Below are 13,852 nucleotides of genomic sequence, written 5' to 3' on the forward strand. Positions count from 1 at the left end.
TAGCCAATTGTGTTACTTGGGTACCTAGGCTAACTCTGTTGGACTTAAAAACAAGTTAGACTTACAAACTCACTCTCAGAAGGAACTCGTTCATATGTAGGGGACTTACTGTATTCTATTATTTGTATTTACCATGTTTTGTTTATCCATTCATCCATTGCTGGACAATTAGGTTGTTTCCAACTTTTGGCTATTGTGACTAATTCTGCAATGACTATATAAGTGTACAAATATTTCTTCAAGACTCTTCTTTCAATTATTTTGTGTACATACCGAAAAGTGGGATTGCTGTATCATATGGTAATTCTATTTTTAATTTTTGAGAAACTGCTGTACTGTTTTCCATAGTAGATGTACCATTTAACATTCTCACCAACAGTGTACAAGGTTTCAACTTTCTTCATATCCTCACCATTTTTTATTTTCTGTTTTTTGATGGTAGCCATCCTTACGGATATGAGGTGGTATCTCATTGTGGTGCTGATTTCCATTTCCCTAATGGTTAGTGATATTAAGCATCTTTCCCTGTGTTTTTTGGCCATTTGTATATCTTCTTTGGAGAAATGTCTATTAAAGTCTTTTGCTTCTTTTTTTTAATATATTCCAAATATGATCGGTTTATTTTATTTTACTCTGATGCAAAACCAAAGATTCCATGACCACAAAGAGACCTATATAATACAAGGTCATGAAAAAGTGGTGTGGGATATGCAGGACGTGATGAACAACTGGAGAGTCGGGTCATCTCCTTTGTAACATGACACTACACCATTGCTGAGCAACACATGGAAAATAACACTGCGGAACTGAACTGAAATGTGGCACGAATGTGACAACTTCCGGGCATGACTTCAAGCACACCTCCCTTAGGATGGACTCGATATCTAGACTTCAGTGTGGGGAGGATTACAATTCTTTGGAAGAATAAAAAGTTCACACTTTTGCAATTTCACAGAAGAATTTTAAGGCCAAAACATAGTGGGTTCATTTCTCTTCACCTCCAGGGACAAAGCTGATGCTTTACTCAAAACCACGTTAAGAAGAATTACAATCCTGCAGCCTGTGGAACAAAAAACACATTCACAGAAATATAGACAAGATGAAAAGGCAGAGGGCTATGTACCAGATGAAGGAACAAGATAAAACCCCAGAAAAACAACGAAATGAAATGGAGATAGGAAATCTTCCAGAAAAAAGAATTCAGAATAATGATAGTGAAGATGATCCAAGACTTCAGAAAACGAATGGAGGCAAAGATCAAGAAGATGCAAGAAATGTTTAACAAAGGCCTAGAAGAATTAAAGAACAAACAAACAGAGATGAGCAATATAATAACTGAAATGAAAAACACAGTAGAAAGAATCAACAGCAGAATAACTGAGGCAGAAGAATGGATAAGTGACCTGGAAGACAGAATGGTGTAATTCACTGCTGCAGAACAGACTAAAGAAAAAAGAATGAAAAGAAATGAAGACAGCCTAAGAGACCTCTGGGACATTAAACACAACAACATTCACATTATAGGGGTCCCAGAAGGAGAAGAGAGAGAGAAAGGACCTGAGAAAATATTTGAAGAGATTATAGTTGAAAACTTCCCTAACATGGGAAAAGAAATAGACACCCAAGTCCAGGAAGTGCAGAGACAAACCCACAGCAAACATCATACTCAACAGTGAAAAACTGAAAGCATTTCCTCTAAGATCAGTAACAAGACAAGGTTGCCCACCCTCACCACTATTATTCAACATGGTTTTGGAAGTCCTAGCCACGGCAATCAGAGAAGAAAAAGAAATAAAAGGAATACAAATTGGAAAGAAGAAGTACAACCGTCACTGTTTGCAGATGACATGATACTATACATAGAGAATCCTAAAGATGCCACCAGAAAACTACTAGAGGTAATCAATAAATTTGGTAAAGTTGCAGGATACAAAATTAATGCACAGAAATCTCTTGCATTCCTATACACTAATGATGAAAAATCTGAAAGAGAAATTAAGGAAACACTCCCATCTGCCATTGCAACAAAAAGAATAAAATACCTAGGAATAAACCTACCTAGGGAGACAAAAGACCTGTATGCAGAAAAGTATAAGATACTGATGAAAGAAATTAAAGATGATACCAACAGATGGAGAGGTATACCCTGTTCTTGGATTGGAAGAATCAATATTGTGAAAATGACTATACTACCCAAAGCAGTCTGCAGATTCAATGCAATCCTTATCAAATTACCAATGGCATTTTTTTACAGAACTAGAACAAAAAATATTAAAATTTGTATGGAGACACAAAAGACCCTGAATAGCCAAAGCAGTCTTGAGGGAAGAAAATGGAGCTGGAGGAATCAGACTCCCTGACTTTAGACTATACTACAAAGCTACAGTAATCCATACAATATGGTACTGGCACAAAAATAGAAATATACATCAATGGAACAGGATAGAAAGCCCAGAGATAAACCCATGCACCTATGGTCAACTAATCTATGACAAAGGATGCACGGATATATAGTGGAGAAAAGACATCCTCTTCAATAAGTGGTGCTGGAAAAATGGGACAGCTACATGTAAAAGAATGAAATTAGAACACCATACACAAAAATAAACTTAAAATGGATTAGAGACCTAAATGTAAGACAAAGCGATATAAAACTCTTAGAGGAAAACATAGGAAGAATACTCTTTGACATAAATCACAGCAAGATCTTTTTTGATTCACCTCCTAGAGTAATGGAAATAAAAATAAAAATAAACAAATGTGACCTAATGAAACTTAAAAGCTTTTGCACAGCAAAGGAAACCATAAACAAGACGAAAAGACAACCCTCAGAATGGGAGAAAATATTTGCAAATGAATCATCATACAAAGGATTAATCTCCAAAATATATAAACAGCTCATGTAGCTCAATATTAAAAAAACAAACAACCCAATCCAAAAATGGGCAGAAGACCTAAATAAACATTTCTCCAAAGAAGACATACAGATGGCCAAGAAAGCACATGAAAAGCTGCTCAACATCACTAATTATTAGAGAAATGCAAATCAAAACTACAATGAGGTATCAACTCACACCAGTTAGAATGGGCATCATCAGAAAATCTACAGACAACAAATGCTGGAGAGGGTGTGGAGAAAAGGGAACCATCTTGCACTATTGGTGAGAATGTAAATTGATACAGCCACTATGGAGAACAATATGGAGGTTCCTTAAAGAACTAAAAATAGAATTACCATATGACCTAGCAATCCCACTCCTGGGCATATACCCAGAGAAAACCATAATTCAAAAAGACACATTCACCCCAATGTTCATTGCAGCACTACTTACAATAGCCAGGTCATGGAAGCAACCTAAATGCCCATCAACAGATGAATGGATAAAGAAGATGTGGTACATATATACAATGGAATATTACTCAGCCATATAAAGGAACGAAATTGGGTCATTTGTAGAGATGTGAATGCATCTAGAGAATGTCATACAGAGTGAAGTAAGTCAGAAAGAGAAAAACAAATATCGTATATTAACGCATATATGTGGAACCTAGAAAAATAGTACAGATGAACTGGTTTGCAGGGCAGAAATTGAGACACAGATGTAGAGAACGTATGGACACCAAGGGGGGGAAGCGGCGGGGGTTGGGGGTTGTGGTGTGATGAATTGAGAGATTGGGATTGACATGTATACACTGATGTGTATAAAATGGATGACTAATAAGAAGAAAAAATAAAAAATAAACATACACAGGTTATTTGTGAGTAAAAAAAAGAAACAATTATGAGGTCTCTTGGAACTCCAGAATTCACGGACACCTCTTATAGCAATGGATCATGATTATTTACTAATAAAGTTCACTTGATATGGACATGCAGAAATTAAAAAAAAAAAATTACTCTGAGGGTGTAAAAAAACAAAACCAAACCACATTAAGCTTCTAGTTCAAATCCCAGCCTGACCTTGTGCCCTCCTGCATTGAAGGTCTTTCCATGGATTAGAGCTGACAGGGTCAGTTTCACTCCTGCTTGAAGGGGCTGAGTATAACGCAGCCAATCAGGCTGGCATTATTCACTTTAGCCGATAGAGAAGTTCTACAATCCAGCTTGTACTTAGCAGCGATGCTGAAACGTGTGTTGTTACTGCCGGTGGTCCACAAGAGGTTTATTGATGTTTCAATCTTCTCATTCACCTTCTGGTAGATCTACCTTCCAAATTCAGTGCCGTTGTTCATATGAGTGTGCAGCTGGAAGTCTGTGGCCTTGTAACCCAGGGCGAAATTATTGTGACAGTTTGGATTTGGCTGTGTCAAAACTCATCTGATAACCAGCAAGCCAACCTTCAAAGGCCAACACAGCCCAGCCATAGATGGTTTGGTCCAGAAAAACTGATACCAACATTACTGCCAAGACTGAAAGAATCTCGTTTATAGGAGGCCTTCAATTTCCCACTCTTCTTTCCTGTGTTCCCTACAAATATGGTATCAAGAGTCAGTTTTGACCCTTCAGCCAACTTATTCTATTCTCCAAAGACATTTCTGTCCCAAGAGTACTGTCTGTGTTCCACTTTTGGGTGAAGGTCAGTCCATAGTTAGAAATCTTGTATTTGGTCTCTAGGTTGCCTGATGCTTTCCCTGTATCATTGTAAGCATGACCAGAAGTAGAAAATTCCACTCCACTACATGACTTGGTTCTCAGATCTATTCTGACCATGCCAAATCCATATCCTTCGTTGAAGACATCCTTGGCAGCCTTTCCTAGGTCACAGTAAGTTGGTGTGTTACACATATCTCCGACGGCAGGGCCTGTCCGCCCAGCCAGAAGAGTCCATCCACTCCACTAGAGCACCGCTTAAGGTCTTCTTCAGGCCAACGCCGTCCGCGCCTGTGCAGCCCCACACCTGCGGTATCTGTGCGCTGCGAGCCCCACACTGCGGCTGTGCCAGAGTGTTGCACCGGGGTCGCGCACCACACACGAGAGCCGGACTAACACCCCCAACTGTCCGAGTGTGCGCGTGCGCGGCAGGGCCCGGCCTTTGGCTTCTTTCTTAATTATTTTTGTTGTCGTTGAGTGGTAGGAGTTTTAAAAATATATACTCTGAACATTAACCCCTTATCAGATATATGATTTATAAATATTGTTTCCCATTCCATAAGTTGCTTTTTCACTCTGTTGATTGTGTCCTTTGATGCACAGTTTATCTATTTTTCTTTTGTTTCCTGTGCTCTCTCTTTTTTTTTAAATCACACAAGTATTCCCCAGTGCTCTAATCCAAGATTCAAAGAGAATGATCATCATCACACAATGGGATGGAATGGAATAGATTCATCAGATGCAGTCACAAGTCCCAGTCTTTCTACCTTTTAGGGATACTTGTCTAACTTTTTTAGTAAAAGCACTGCTTAAACCCTGTCAAATCTCCATGAAGGAGATGGGCTTGAATGTATAGTTCTCTACGTCCTGCTTATTGGGCTTACCTATAGCTAGAGTTGGGCTGTGGGAGCATCTGAGCTCTCTCTTTGGGCCCACCAGACAAAACAAAAAACAAAAGAAAGAAAACCAAAGCAAACAAAAATACTTCCGAAGTATAAAAGACCATGTGTCCAATTTTAAGGATAGATATCGACTATAGCATGGGGAGGCAGTGTACAATGTGGTGGATAATTTTACTGGTGAGGACTGTATCCAAAATAACTGAGTGTTCAGGAAAAAATCTACTAAGTATTTCATCTCAGAATTGCTATGATAATTTGGCATATAATTGTAACTACCTCTGAACAAGTTGCCCTGTCAGGAATATGGAAGAGGCGAAAGTTTCTCAAAAAATATTTTAAATTAAAACCAATATACTGGAGTACTAAAATAACAAAACCTCTTTGTGACCTCAAATAATTCTCTCTCTGGACGTGTTCCCTTACCTGTAAAAAATGATGCTAAATAAATGAGTTGAGTTAATCTGTCTTTTAGTTTGATTCAAAATCAATGAAGTATATGGGAAAAGCAGGGTGCCTACATGATTACATGACTTCATATACCTCAGAATGGGTTTTGTTTTACATATAATTAAAAGCAAATTATAAGCAAAGAAGATAATTACAACATCTTACAGAGTTCATGTGTGTGTGGTCATGTGGTTAAATGTGGATGTGAGGGTACTGCACAAGGTAAGCTCCTTACAGTGAATTTACTAAGTTTACATTTCCCATACGGCAAGTTTCTTAAGGGTATTTAAGGTTTTAATGCAAGAAGCATGCGTGACATTACTCTGTTAATATTACAGGAAGTCTTTACTTTTGTATAGCTTATTTTGGCTGTAATAAAGTCTGCAACTCACATTTTATATGCAATAAATGTATAGGATCTATTTCTCTCAGGGTCTTTAACAACTATCTTTACTACTGCAGCAAAATATTTTAGTGAAAATGTGTGATTTGTGGGTGCTAAACATGGAGATGAGGTTGGAGGGACATGGTGGGACAAAGTGGCATAATGGGCTGTGAGGATAATAGATGCATTCTTTGGTTTACTGGATGACCATTTCACACCAAGAAGTAAATTAAATTCATGCAGTAATAATATTTTAAGAGCCAGAAATACAGAACTATAGAGAAATGAACCCATGTGAGCTCCTTCTTTTAGTCATATTGGCCCACACAAGACTCCTAAACAGTGTGTGTACCAAGCACAGTAAAAGATGATACTGAAACTATTCCTTTTCCTTTTTCCTTTCCTTTTCCTCTAGCTTTTCTTTTCCATTATGAGGTATGCTTAGCTATTCAGCAAACAATTATAGATGACAAACTATTGTACTAGTTATGTCATGAAGAGCTAAAGAATGTTGGCAGAGACATGAATAATGCTCAGAATTTTCACTCAATCTTTAAGTGCAGTATTACTATTAATTCATTCTAGAATTATACAGACATTAGCAAGGTACATAATTATGGTAGTAATTTTCTTTAATATTATAATGTCTTATAAATGTTAGGATTGCTTTTCCAGAAGAGGGAAGATAAAAGTTTCCCTTATTCTGAACTTAATCTTCTGTGAATGAGTTACCCCAATTGCCCTCCCCAAAGTCTACCTATGGAATTGAGCTAGAAAACACCATGTCCTACACAGCAGCAAAAATTGCTACATAGTTATTTGTCTTTAAAATACCCTTCTTGTAAACAAGAGGAGTTATTCAAGAGATTTGCAGCATATCCTTGGTGAAGACAGGAGAGGAGAAAAATCTAGAGGTATATGTATTGTGCTTTGCTTTATATCATAAACATGTAAATGGAAGGTCAAGCATTTATTATTTTAAACAAATTCAAGTGAGGAGGGATGTTTTATTTTGTAAATAATTATGGCCTTATTTGTTTTAAGTTCAAATCTCCATACATCAAATTTTATTAAATGGAGCACATCTGTGTGAGATCTAAATGGAAAACCTGAGAAGAGTTCATGTTTAATGTAGTGATGATTTAATGAATTAATCATTCATTTGTATATTAAATATTAGCCAAATATTTACCTAGACTCTGTTTTGTTCGGAATAGACTAGATCTTACTGCAGGAACAAATAACCACTATTACTGACTCCAAACAGACCAAAAAAAAGTTTATTTCCTACACTAGTTACATGTTGGTGACAGGATAACTAGGACCTCCGTTCATTGTCACGTCACCTCCCCTCTGAGACTCAGGCTGATGAAGCATTCACTAGCTACACCATGCCAGACACTGTGGTAGAACAGGAAAAGAATATGTTCAGGCCCGCATCATCTCTTAAAACTTCTACCCAGAAATGACACGTCACCATGACTCATGTTTCATTGGCCAACACAAGGCCCATAACACGAGTCTGAAGTGCAGTACGAGAAATGCAGTAAACTGAATTTCCTATTCACATGTTTAGGTGTGATTTCCTGTCCCTAACTAAATACAGAAAACAAGCAAAAATCAGTGTTACTTGTTTCAGAAAACACTTGACCCTGAGAGATGCGCATGCTAATCAAGTAATTTATTGATCAAAACTAACATCCCACTATCAAGAATGGCTTCAAGACCTTCACTTTGTTGTGTCCACCATGCAAAGCCATCATGTCATAAATATTTCCTGATCTCAACTAATTCACATTTTGCAAGACACAACTTAAAATCACCTAGCTCAGGCCCCAAAACCCTGTAAAAATTCTCCATTGATTTCCCCTTTCTGACACAATGTTAAAATAGTGTTTTCTCTTACTGCAGCTGGTCAAAGAAACTTTGCCTTGCTTAAACACTAAGTTTTTATGCTGGCTTTCTGGAGGACTAATTATTTGATATATGCCTACTCCACACCTGGAAGGAGACAGGAAATGAAATATCACTGAGCAGCATGAATGGTAATCATAGTATTTATATGTAAAGTGTTGTGATAGGCTTTTGAAATACAGATTTGAATAAGGCCCAAGCTTTGGCATATGATAGGTGCTTCATGTTTGTTAACTGAATGACTGAAATATAGAAAAAAAGGCAAGTGTGTATGAATCTTATAATATTTCATGAAGACAATGATAATAATAGAGTTAGCAAGATAAATAATTAAGGTCTATACAACCTCACTGCTATGCAACCCCATGTTTTATCCGGGGTTAATTTTTTTTCTGATTCTCAGGCCTGTTTCCCCGGCCTAAGAGTGAGAGTACCCCACAGAGAGGCTGACAGTTTCTTCTCAATATGGTTTGCAACAAATCACGTCATAGGAATTGAAGAACTTCAGAAAGAAAACCTAGTCTAGGAGAGAATAACATATTTGACTGTTTCTCAAATTTCATTCTCTTCCATGTCTATAAATCCATGAAGACACAATGTTTTCACCTTCTAATACCTAATACAGTATAGATGTACAATAAAGATTTTTAATGAGTGAATGAATATTAACTCCCTTCATTCTTGTGGCATTTATTGGGCTCACACTATATACAAAACTATGTGCTGGAGAAACCACCATGCTTCTAAAAGGTGAAGAGTAGCTGGGCCTTCTCTTAACGCTAAAAGGCTAGGCACATTTCCTAAAGAAATAATTGTATGACAAGCAACATGATACAGTAGAAAGAGTTCTGAACTTAGAATATGTTTTCGATGCCAGCTCTAGCATTTGATTCTCTGTGTGAACTCTGGCAAGTCTCTATGTGCCCCCACCTTGGTTTCCTAGCCTACAAAATGAGAGGTGATATATTTACATTTTAAATGTGTTATGAGCAAGCAAATATGTAATACTTGGAAAATAACTTAGCACCATCTGCATTTAAGCCTAGCAAATTGTTTCTATGTTTCCCTCTTTTATCTCTTCATCTTCTGTCTGTGATCCTTTAGCATCCTGTGGCATTTTATATCCTGCAGTGAATTGTAATTCTCTATAGATTTGTCTGTATACTTCCCTTCGCAACTTCCCTGAGGACAAGACTATTTTATTCATTTTTACATCCCACACGTTTACTACAGAGCCTGATGTATAGGAGATGTTCAGTAAATGTTTGAAAAATGAAAGAATATATATAAATATATAGATGAACTAATAAGAGAATGAATGAAATGAGCTGTGGAATTAATAACTTTCAACAAAGTTTTTGATGAATCATTATAGTAAGAGGGTCCCTGGCTCCTCTCATCTGTGTACCTTTTTTAAAGACAAAGATGTAACTGATGTGCAGCAAAGGATGAACATCAACCCTATACAGCAATTTTCCCAAACTTCCTCGATGATATGAATTACTTGGGTATTTATTAAATATACAGTTTCCCAGACCTTTGTCTTAAAGATTATAATTTTCCAGTCTGGAATATCATTAAGTAATTTGTATTTCTAACAGCTACTCCTAGGTAATACATAACATTATGGAAATTTGGTAAATACTGATCTAGAATATAAAATGTAATAATAGTTACAACAAAACATATAGTGCCTGCTAGGTTAAATTATTTTACTGCACTAATTTACTTCATTAATTTATAGATATTGACTCATTTAATCTTCACAACAACCCTAACAAGAAGTCATTATTATTACCTCTATTTTACAAATGAGTAAAACTGGGGTATGGAAAAGTTAAATAACTTACCCAGGTTATGGAACTATATATGGAATAGGTGGGATTTGAAAACTGGCAACCTGACTTTTGAGTATGTACTCTTAATTTTTCTTGATTACTTCCTCCCCAACAATGAAAACAGTGCATAGTGCTACACAATTTAAAATATATTATTTTTACTATTTCTGAGAGCAAGTGATGCTCACAAAGATCCATTAGAATTTCCAAAGTACGCACCACTTGAGGATCTGGATTTGCAGTGCACGGGAGAGCACCACGTGGTTACTGACCAAACTCTTTGGAAAGCTACTGTATTAGTTTGCTACTGCTGCCGTAACAAAGTACTACAAACTTCGTGGCTAAAAAGCACACACATTTATTATATTACACTTCTAGAGATCATAATTCCAGAAAGAGTCTTATGAAGATACAATCAAGGTGTTGAAAGGGCTGATCCTTTCTGGAAACTCCAGAGGAGAACCTTGGCTTGTGGCTGCCACACTTTAATCTCTGCTTCCATTGTCAAAATGCTCTGTCCTATTCTGTTCCTCCTTCTTCCCTCTTATAAGAGCCCTTATGATAACATTGAGTCAACCTGGACAATTCAGGATAATCTCACCAGTTCAAGTTCCTTAACTTAAATCAACTCTGCAAAGTCCCTTTCATCATGTAAATTCACATATTCACAGGTTTGGGGACTTGGGTACCTTTGGTGGCCATTTGTTACCCTAGCACACCAAGAGCAACACAAGGGGTTACCGCATAGGACAGTTTCTTAATCTAGATGTCACGGAGCCTCTTGCTGTACTCTATGTGTCCACCAAAGGACGGGGATTGGGTGAAACATTTTTCAAAATCTTGGCTAGAATACTTGGGGGAATAAAAATACAGGTTCTGATTTGATCAAGAAATCATCCTTTAAATACCCATGAAGAACATTATACCCAACTAATCTCAGTCAGCAACCCCTTCTTTTTCTTACATGGGAACTGTTCTGTTATCCCAAGGTAAAAACTATCCATGGGGAGCTGGGTACTCGATGCTTTCCTGGAAGCCTAAATCCAACTAATTTTCATATTCCACAAGAGTTTGCTGTGGCTTTACCTACAAACTAATAACAAACCGTCTAAAATTTGAAGTCATAAAAAATCCTTAGCAAGGTTTTACAGACGCAAATCATGCCCAGTTGAAAGATTCTACCTTTCTGAGACAGAAGAGTGTTCGTATAACACAGAGGAAATTCTGTAAAGGGCTGTCTGTATCTTAATGATAAATATTCCTGTCCTGTTGAAAATTCTGCAGCAAGCTTTAAAAAAATCGAATCATAGACAGCATGAGGAGCTGCTGGAGGTCACAAAGGACTAAAATCTGTAATAATTTGCATGTCTCTATCAGATAATAGGAAGCAAGATGTTGACTGAAACAGTTTCATTTCAAATGATCTCTGTGATATTGATCAAATTGGGAGCATGCCAAGTAAAAACATGTTTTCTTATTAATTCTTAAATTGCTTCTCTCATTTTGCAAATGTAAGTTAATGCATTGACAAGAGGAATAATGTTACTTGAAGTAGAAACAAATATGAATTGGCTAACAGATGCAGGAAGCTAAATAGCAGTCATCTTTGGAATAATTTTTCTAGGCTTTGTTAGTTCATATTTTATGGAGCTAAGAAGAAAGTGTTGAGTTTTCCTATCGCAATGTTCCATTAAGAGTATTTCCAGAATAAGCACCACATTACGTTTTGGATCTTGCCGTGCACGACAGGACAGCACTGAACATCCTCTGGATGACTTATGAGCAGTGAAATTAAGTTGTTTGCAAAGTTGTCTTTGGGGGCAAGGTAAATGAATTGATCTGAAACTAATGGAAGTTTGTCTTAGGTCCTGGAACATTACCCTGAATGGCTTGAAGGTGTCACTTTAAGCAAAGCACTTAAATATTTTGTACTAGAATCTCTCCTTTTGTATAAGACAGATATTATATACCTGCTATGTCTTTACCTAAAGTCCAAGAGTACTTTAGAGATTTGCAAGATTTTTTCATTTTTAAGGCATTCCAAAGAAAAATTGAACATGTAGGAAATAAGTATAATCTTTTCATGTCATATTCGATATAGATTAAAAATATTCCAACCCTTATGTTGACAAATATCATTCTGAGGGATTTATCTTAAGGAATTATCCAAAAGACAAAACAGGCTATGGTCAAAGAACAAAGATGTTCTTTTGTGTATTAAATGTGATAAGAAATATATGAAAGCAATGAAATTGTCCCAACTATTGACATTTGATTACATAAATAATAGAAATGTGTTTAGTTGATGAACACTTTCATTAAAATAAATGATAATGAGATCTATGTGGCAGCATTGAAAATTAAGCAGTGTTACATGGAATTAAAAGTGAACCCTTTTTACAGGGATAAAGACGCAGACGTAGAGAATGGACTTGAGGACACAGGGAGGGGGAAGGGTAAGCTGGGATGAAGTGAGAGAGTGGCATAGACATATATACACTACCAAATGTAAAATAGATAGCTAGTGGGAAGCAGCCGCATAGCACAGGGAGGTCAGCTCGGTGCTTTGTGACCACCTAGATGGGTGGGATAGGGAGGGTGGGAGGGAGACGCAAGAGGGAGGAGATGTGGGGATATATGTATACGTATAGCTGATTCACTTTGTTATAAAGCAGAAACTAACCATTGTAAAGCAATTATACTCCAATAAATATGTTTAAAAAAATTAAAAAATAAAAATAGCAAAGAAGAAAAAGTGAACCCTTTTTACTAATATAGCAAATATGTTTTCCATATGGATGAAAACTGGATGAGATGTGCACAATTTAAAATGAAATATGTTTGGGTAAAGATCTGAGTGATATGTATTTATCTATTTTTACATTTATTAAACATCCTGTAATGTTATACAGTCTTTACAATTTTTAGAAATACTTAAATTAGGATTTTAAAAGGAAAGAAATAAAGACTTATGGGGGAACACTTGACTTTTTTGCTCTTACCATCCTGTTTTTCATCTTTTCCATTCCCTAGACTCAGCCAACATCACTATCTTCACTGGAAGCTTTCTCTATAATTCACACGACTGTTTAAAGGTTTATCATTCACAGTGTTCTGCTAGTGAAAGAACTCTATAGCGGCCTGCAGGCTCTGTCTAGCTGTCTCTTCTCCTGGCTGCCCTTGGGTCATCCACACCACTGCTGGTAAAATGCCAACAAGAAAATTAATGGAGCATCCGCCTATACCCTGATTCCTTCCTAAGGGAGCCTGTCTCTGGGGAGCAACTAAAAGGGCAGGAAAAATGTGCAGAAAATCTCATGGGGATGGAAAGACGTGAAGACAGCTGGTAGATTTGGCAAACCCACGTCCCTGCAGAAACCTGTCGCTCAGAAATAATGCAACCCAATTCTCTATGAATATGCATGTTACTAAACTGAAAGTGGAGGGAGCATCTCTGTGAATGCAGCCATTTTAAAAAGAGTAAACCAGACGTTGTGCTCAGAACTATGCATGCATGATCTCATTTAATTCTCACAACAACCCAAGAGAGAGAAAACGTAATCTCCATTTTGTCAATGAGGAGAATGGGGCCCTGAAAGAGTTAATGACTTTCCCTGTGGCACCCAGGCTTACCAGAGAGTGTTGCAACCTTCTACGTTTTCGTTTAGTCTCTGAAGACAGTGTAACCAGGATTATGTAGAAAATACAGCAAAACAAACACCTTTTCCTCCATACCAGGAGATCCACGATCATGCCGTTGGATCTATGGTCCAGG

The 13,852-nt window shown here is 37.1% G+C and overlaps 1 pseudogene across 1 annotated transcript; it reads right to left on the reverse strand.

Annotated features, from left to right (window-relative positions):
• Positions 1-3,931: 3,931 nt before the first annotated feature.
• Positions 3,932-4,842, reverse strand: LOC309824482 (non-selective voltage-gated ion channel VDAC3-like; annotated as a pseudogene). The gene is made up of 2 exons: positions 4,208-4,842; positions 3,932-4,093 (listed from the first exon to the last, which is right to left on the reverse strand). The product of its transcript is annotated as a non-selective voltage-gated ion channel VDAC3-like (transcript).
• Positions 4,843-13,852: the final 9,010 nt, after the last annotated feature.

The sequence above is a fragment of the Grampus griseus genome (genome assembly GCF_964374135.1).
Source record: "Grampus griseus genome assembly, chromosome: 6".
Lineage (NCBI taxonomy): Eukaryota > Metazoa > Chordata > Mammalia > Artiodactyla > Delphinidae > Grampus > Grampus griseus.